Raw genomic sequence first — 8,636 nt, forward strand, 5'->3', positions numbered from 1 at the left:
GGCCCAATTTAACCCCTGGACACAACCTATCATTTAACGTAATTAAAATGTTCATACATTTGGGTTTCCAATTTGCATATTCCTAATGGATAATTAGGCCAACACTTAGATGTACTATAATAATCCCTTCCTGTGTGCAAATCAGTTGGGGCTCCTTTTATCTGAAGACAAAATACAGCCTGTTTGGTTTTGGTGGCTTTAATTGATGCCTGGTCCTATTTATGTACACCTGAGTACTGGCCTTCTACTGGGCTCCTGCATGTGTGAGCTTTTTGATTTGACCAAAGCCCACCAGATGGCAGCACAAAGTAACAATCGGAGCCTGAATTTTCCTTCAATGCACAGGTCTCAATTCAGTACTGACTGGTTAGAGCAGTAGGCCTTAGGATCTGGAGCCAGAAAATAAGTCAGGAACATACTGTACACAAACATGCACACACAACCATATTGTGTGTGTGCATTAGCTATATGTTGATTTTGCATGGAGATGTATTGCTTATGTATCCTAAGAAGATACAAATCTTAAACTAAAGGGGGGTTGTTGTTCTCCCATCTGAGAGGACAGGCTGAACTTTGCACAGAGAAACAGGGGATCAGGTTACATTGCTTTGCACAGGCTTACACCACAATTTGCATTTTCACCTTTCACTTTCAGTTCAAACAATATTTAACACATTTAGAAAAATAATTGTAGAATACAGTTGTGAACTTCGATTTTAAAACGTGTTACTCTTGTCTCTCCAAACTCTATTGACATGCTTTACCTTCCATCTCTATTGTTTGTTAAAGGACATGACCACACCAGTATTATTTGTCTTGCTAATTAAAAAGCAAACATATGAACATAGCCTCCCTGATCCTGCAGCTAGTGTAAAAGGTTATTTGCAATGTCACATTGTAACATCATTTACAAGTTGGGTGTAGCCTACATTTTTTTACCCGTAATATACACCTTTGAATGCAACGCTGCCTGTTTTCGTGCTGTTAAGGCACATCCCTCTGCAACAGTGTTGTATACTTTTTACAACACAAATGGTGTCATTACCACATCCAAATCTGACAAAGAAATGTCCAAAGTGTATGTGTCAAAGTAATTGGTATCATTGATTGTAAAAGTGTAGCCTATATAAATGTTAATTTAGCTGACTACTAGTTACAGCCTGTACTATTATATAAAATGGCAACCTGTATGTTACATCAATTTGTTTAGAGCGACTACAGTAAAGTACTTATCGAACACAACAGATCTCAACTATCCAGTTCAGTTGAAAATGAGTTTATCTACCTTTCTTCTCTTCTTTCATGCAACATTTACAAAACTCAAGACAGATGCACTTTACTTGTGTATTTCAGTTTTATGCCACTTTATAATTCTTCTGTGCTCATCTTGGAGGCAAATATAATGTTCCTTTTACTCATCTACACTTTACTTGACAGTTTTAGTTACAAGTAACTTTCATAATTAATATTTTTGCATAAAATAAAAAATGAAGATTTAATAAATCAGATTTGTATTTATTGATTAAATTGTCCAACGTCTTAATCTAAGTAAACTGTTTTTGTTTTTAAACCTTACTGGATCAGATCAGCCAGGCAAGAAACCGTCAAGATAATAATTACAACTTTAAACATACAGCACTAAAATGCAACATACACATTAATACAGCAAATTACATGAACACTTCTTACAACTCTGACCACTAATAGTAACAACCTGCCTTAACAAAACCCACATTGGTGCTTCCAAGAGGGGGTTATCTAATCTTTCTGTTGCAACAATAGTGCCAAGAGACAACATGTCGAATAATCTATGCAAAGTCTTAAATTGCAAAATTCCAGGTGACTTGCAAATATGAAGACACTTCTTAGACTATATTGGGATCCTAACACATATGGTTGGTAAGCACATCCCTATTCAAACCAGTCTAACCAGTCAGTCAAATAAGGCTGTGTCCACTTCACTTTAAATGTCTGGATTTCTATTGCACTTGCAGGGCACTCCTGTTGCTAGGCTGAGGATCTTTTTAAAGAAATCTTCCACTGAACAGAGCATGCGCTGTGGTGTCAGACATCTCATTGGTCAGTGATGGGGGTGGAGTGTTGCATACCACAGGCCTCATAGACTTTCCAAGAAAGGCTGCACTGACTGCACAGCCTAAGTTTGCTAAATGTGGCGTCCCCATTAGAATTGGTTCAAACCTTTTCAGTAAAAATAAACATGTTCAAACTCTTTGATTTTATCACAGGCATGGCAGGCAGAAAAAGTGTTTGTAGAGGTAGGAGGCCCATGTATATCCAAGCCTTACAAACAAAGAATACACAATAAATATACATACCTTATCCAAAATAGTTTAGTTTATGGCCTCAATCACTTGTTCTTTACTGGAAAGGTGGCTATTAGTTAGCCTACATCACTATCCATAACATTCACCTGTTTGCAACTTACAAATGATGTATCACTTGTATAGACTTGTATGACACTACTTCTATTGTATTGTATTTACTTGCACAATTTTATCTGTTTTATTGTGTTGCACTGTTGGAGGAGCCTGGGACCTAAGATTTTCATCGACATAACTACACTGTAGCTATGTACGAACGACAATAAAAGCCTTGAATCTTGAATATCAATGAACAACAAACCAGGGAATCGACATGCCTACTTTGTTTATCACAGCTCTACATCAGTTTTTCGTTACAATAATAATGCTATAAATGTTTAAAGCAATACACAGAGACAGAGTTTACTACAACACAGCAAATATACTTAGCCCTGTTTCTATCTGTGTTTTAAGGAAAACGTTTAGGCCTACTAGATGATGAGAGGGAAGTCTGAAAGAAGGCACACTGGACCAGTGCCAAGAGAGAAAATGTGTTTTACCCCCCTTAACAAACACGTAGCCTATATTCATATTTTCAGTAGGGTCCAATATGTACCAGGTTAGTTACTATGACACAAAAGTGTCACTGTATCTAAAAATAGAGGTTTAAAATAGGGTTAATTTCATATCAGGTTAGCTGTTTACTAACGTCACATTTAGCTTGATTTGATTGGCTGCGTATATTGCAATCGATTGCAATGAGAAAAACAACAATGTGTAATAGTTTTGTAAAGACAACTTGCTTTGTTCCGACTAAAACCTTTAAAATGTATTGCAGTTGTTTTGTGCTCATCCAAGAAGAGTTTGGGCGGATTTTAGGCTCAGTAGGCTGCTAGTGTAGAGCTAGCTGGGGCTGGAGAGGAAGTGGAGTTTGGCTTACGTTGAGAGCAAAGTGGGCTGAGCCGCTGAAGAATATCAGGCAGAGGCGGAGAGGAGGACACACATCAGAGCAGAGAGGCGGCGAGAGCGGACAGGACGATGCGGCCGAAACACCCACCAAAACGGCGAAAATCGCCCCAAAATGTGCCACCGGCCGGGGTAGATGACGACGGCTACACCCGGACTTGGAAATGGGTAAGAACTTACGAGTAATCAGACATTTTATAGCTGTAAAGTACGAATCTGGTGTCAGGCAATATGGTGGATAGAACGACAGTTCGACGCAGTCTTGTAAAAATGGCCATGGTGTGTCAGCTAAGAACACAGAAAACGCTGTAAAGGCTCTAAACTGCATGCAATTGTATTTTTAGTTGATGGATTTTGCATGTTTGCTAGCTTTGTTTCGAGTAAACTTAGTTCAAATTTCGATAAGAACATTTGTCCACGACTTATTAGCAGTTATTTCAACCTACGCATTTAAAATGGCTTTGTCCTTGAAGGGGCAAATGCCCTTGTCTCAATTTACTCGACAAAAACATGAAATATAAGCACATGTTTCGTCTTTTGAATGTTGTATTGTGACTGATGGACATCAACACAACAAGCTGAAGAATATTTTTGTTTATTTTCAGTTTACTAGCTTTTTGAAGTTTTTCACTGAATTGTAATGATACAAATGTTAAAAAAATGGATAGTTTGAAACATTTTCTCATTACAGTGCAAATATGTATTGTCTGACTAAGTTTAACTTAATCATAGATGCTTGATACTTAATAATTCATAATAGTTAAAATAAATTGTAACAAGTTGTCTAAATACTGTAAATATGACAAATGCTAAGAATTCTTCCATTGTAGACACTATACATCAACGATATTTGATGTGTTTGCCAAATAAAGGTTCTATATTTGATAAAAGCATAGATGTACTTCGTAATACAAAATAGGGTGTTGGCTTTTAACCCTTTCAGGCACTGGAAGGAGAAGTCATTTAAATATGTACATTAATTTAGTTTGCCACTCACTTTACACCTGCAAGCCATGTAAATACAGACTATAATTTTAGAAAACCTCTCAACAATAAGTATTTGAATTGGAGGAATATCAAAATACTGCATTACGATTAAATAAAGAAATACATGAATCTCAATATCACGGTCTCAAGGACAAGGTTGTGGATTTATCCACACATGAAGGCCATATCTACACATAATACAATTATACGTACACTCTTTTATGATAAATATTTGCATCTGAAACTCTATTGTTAAATCCAAGGGATTAGTACCCCCATGCACATAATAAAATGTATTTTCAAAGCTATTCTCAATAGGATGGCACTGTAAAAGACTCATTTAGTTCCATTTTGAGCCACCAAGACAAAGAGATTTAAAAATATTCGGACTAAGTATGCTACTGGTTATTTATGATTTCTTCATATGTTAATGAGCACTGAAACCTGCTCAGAAAATGTACTTAAAAATATTTGTACATCAATAGCCTATTATCTTCCAATGTTCTATGCCAATGTTAGTTGCTATTTTGTTAATTGTGATTACAAAAATGATCATAGCTATGTTTTTTTTGTTGTTGCAGGAATTCTCTTGAGGTTTCACAAATTGCGTCAACGAAGAAAATAAATCATCTGACCCAAGCTAAATGGTATGTTTTTTGAATTGTTTTCAGGCTAGCTACGTTGTTTTTACTGCTACATACATGTAGCCAGTAGGGTGTGCTGTTGTCACATTTCCTCTAAGCATTTATTTGTCTATTTCAAAGGGTTGACATTTAGACACCATGGAGTCGAGAATTGAAGCGTTCCGGCGATTTGAACGGCAAGACGTTTTTGTAAGTATAATTTTTAAGGAACAATAAATGATGTGCATGTTATCTGTGCATTGAACTAGTGTCAAGTCAAGTCGAAATCTGTTTTACTGATCACTGAAACATAACCAGATAAACAGGTGTGAACAATGTCTTTGTGTGTGCAAGTCATTATTTGGAAATACCGCTTTATGCTCTTTCTTTTATGTTCTGTGCATTATAGCGATTCATTTGACTGAATACAATGCATAGGACAGGTTCTGCCACCTAGTGTATAATGCGGTGAAGACATACCAACAAAAAAATATGCTTAAGTGATAAAAAGGCCAATTCATACTTTCCGCGTCGGTTATGGTCCCTGCGATGCTAATTACGTAATTCACCATGTCCGCGAGGACTAAAAGAATGGAGCCCAAAATGTGCGATCCTCATTTGTAGTTCCAATGAACCGTGTGCAAATCCACACGAGCACGGTAGACGAGAATGCAGAATGCGCATACGATAACAACTTACTCAGGGACACATTTTCAGTTACATAAAATTAACATTCAGATTCGTTATATATTCACCATGTTCCTTAAACGAGCTAGAATCCGTGAGGCACTTACTATCTTTTTTCTTTTTTTTTCATATGTCCAATATAATCAAAACTGATGATCATCACACATTAATATCACTCATTTAAAAAACACTGTCATTTTATGGCACTAACTGTGGGTCCCAGACAAGAGTGCATTTCATGGGTTTGCCATTCTAAAATACTCTCCCAATCGCGCTTTAATGGGCCCTTTACACGAGAACGAAACGGCTTGTATCTGCATAGTTTCTCTTGCGTATAGCCCTATTATTTACACGAGGCCGTAACAAACGGGCCGTAACAAACGGACCCCAAAAACGATAACGGGTCCCAAGGTGGATAGATTTGCAAACGAAACGCTCTGGGGGGTCAAACGAGTCCGTGTAATCGCCTCTATACGAATATTTCCTGAAAAAATAACGATAGCCCTACCTCTCCCCGCCTCTGCTGCTCACTGCTGTAGCATGGCCAGTAGCTACTGCTAGTGCTACTGCTACTGGCCATGCTACAGATGTTAGTACAACATCTACAGCTCGACCATGCTACAGATGTTAGTGCAAAATCTACAGCTCCTCTACCACAACCATCAGCAACAAGTTGACATGGAGAATTACATGTTGCTAAATCCACCGCGGGGCATAAACAGAAGGGTAGCCATGGCAACATTGCTCCGGGGTCTTCTTCGCTGCTTTTGGTGTATTTTGTGGCGGAAGTTACAGCGCCACTTACAGTCCCGGCATATGTACTACAGCGTGTCCAGCGCTTTCAAGCGGTCTTGTGTGGAAGTACAGCGCCACTTACAGTCCCGGCATATGTACTACAGCGTTTCCAGCGGTCTCGTTTGAACAGACACGTTAAATTAAACGAATGCATGTGAACGGAAGACTTTTTTGAAAACGCATACTGTGCATAAACGCAAATGTTCCTGTGTAAAGGCAGCCTTAATTTCTGTGGTGTGAAAGAGACTGGCCATGCACACTTTTGGTACAGCATCATTCATTGGTGCTTCATGTGTTCCACATGTTTTTTGAGTTTGGAAGATGTTCTTCCAACTCTGGTTTGTTTATGCTCTTGATAATGTTGAAACAACATGGATGCTCCAAATAAGATGTGTTCTATTTTATTGCTGAAAGCGTTAAAACAACACGTTTTCTGTTTCATGAAATTATGTAATTGCACTGAAAAAAGAAAGAAAAACCAAGGCAAAATCGAACGAAATCAGTGGAGCTATCAAAATTAATAGCATTGTGTCGGGCGTCCTTACAACAAAAAGTCCAAGGCAGGAAATTCCACTAAAATAATGTTAACACAAAATACATTTTCCAAGTAGAACATAAGCGCACCGCACAAGAACTGTCAACCCCCAGAGGGAAGTATGGTTGTTGACGTCTGCATATGCATTAGTTATAAATGCAGAGTGCTGTACTGATCTTGTACTGCAGCAATTGCTTTTTCTGTTGTATAAAAAGAACCATACAAATCAGTCTGATTTGACCAAATTCTTTTAAAGACTTAAGGATAAGCATCAGACACAAAATTATTTTGTCAATCAAAAATTAAGCTTAATTTTTTATTATTGGTCGTATTCCACTAATGAACAGTTGGTTACATACTTTTTTTACTAAATCTGTATGAATGTGATTTATGTTGACGTATTATTCATTGTTTTTTTTTACCTTTTCCACAGCGGAAGCATAAGATGGGCGTGAAGATTTTCAAATTATGATGAAAAAGAAGACTGCTCGGTAAGTTTGCTAAGTAGACATGAGTATTTACCCACATGCTGAATGATCCCTTAAATACAATGATTACAATTGTTTTACTTCATAGGGATTAGTGTATGCTGTATTACCTTTATCTTATTTGGATATGTTGAGGATAGCCACTCGCATTTCAAGCAGACCGTACCCTATATTCATCTTGAATATGTATTGCTTCCATTCACTATTAGATCTTAAGGCTACTAAAAGACCTAGATGTTAGCAAGTATAGTTAATAAACTAAGGGTGATTTTTTCCAAACTTACTTAATGGTAATACAGCTGTAACAAGTGGTCTAGGGGCAACTTTTGATGATACAAGCTCTTTTTTTTAATGTTGCTTTATGTGGACATTTGCTTTGTTTACTGTTGTTGGTACCTCAAAGTCACATTTCGCCTAAGAGTTTCTATATTATCCATCTTTGCTAAAATCTCCGATGGTTATTTGGCCTTAAAAAGTTAAAAAAAATCCATGATGGCCAATACCATGTGACAACTATTTTTTACTGCCTTTTTTATAAAATAAAATTTATATTACTATGGATTGAAAGGTTGCTTTAATAGGTTTTGGATGCTACTATTGTGTCTAACTGTTGCTTGATAATGTATTTGCTTTGATTAATTAGGTAAACATTCTGTGAATTCAGGAAATGGATCTCACTTTGCATACAGCTTTGTTTACTCACACGCCATTGTTTTCTTGTTTTGATCGCAGTCTGTTTGATCATCAGTGTCGCTTAACACATTTTGTGAATTTGGCTAGCTCTTGACACATCATTCCTCTTGTGGCCAGTTGATGAATTGATTTGCAAATTGTCGTTGCATTAATTTAACTAGGACTTCATTTAACTTGGAATATACCAAACAATATATCAATTCGCAGCCTTACAACTATTTGAAAGATCTTAAATTATTGATATAGCAGGCTGCATGTCTCAGCGTATCATTTTGTACTTAGAATCCCTATGTACGAAATAATGCCAAAATATTTATTTATTACATTATTATTATGTATTTATTTTTTAATTAAAAAAAACAGTTGCGTTTTATTGGAATTGAATGCATCAACACATGATCCAAAATTGAAAAATGATAACCCTGGATTACAAATGCATCCAAATGTTTAGTTAACGTTGCTTTCGATAATATGACTTTTGATCGCAATTTTGATTTAAAAAAAATTAATGTGTATACCTTTTTTATATACGGTGTACACA

The sequence above is a fragment of the Trematomus bernacchii genome, unplaced genomic scaffold (assembly GCF_902827165.1).
Source record: "Trematomus bernacchii unplaced genomic scaffold, fTreBer1.1, whole genome shotgun sequence".
Taxonomy (NCBI): Eukaryota; Metazoa; Chordata; class Actinopteri; order Perciformes; family Nototheniidae; genus Trematomus; species Trematomus bernacchii.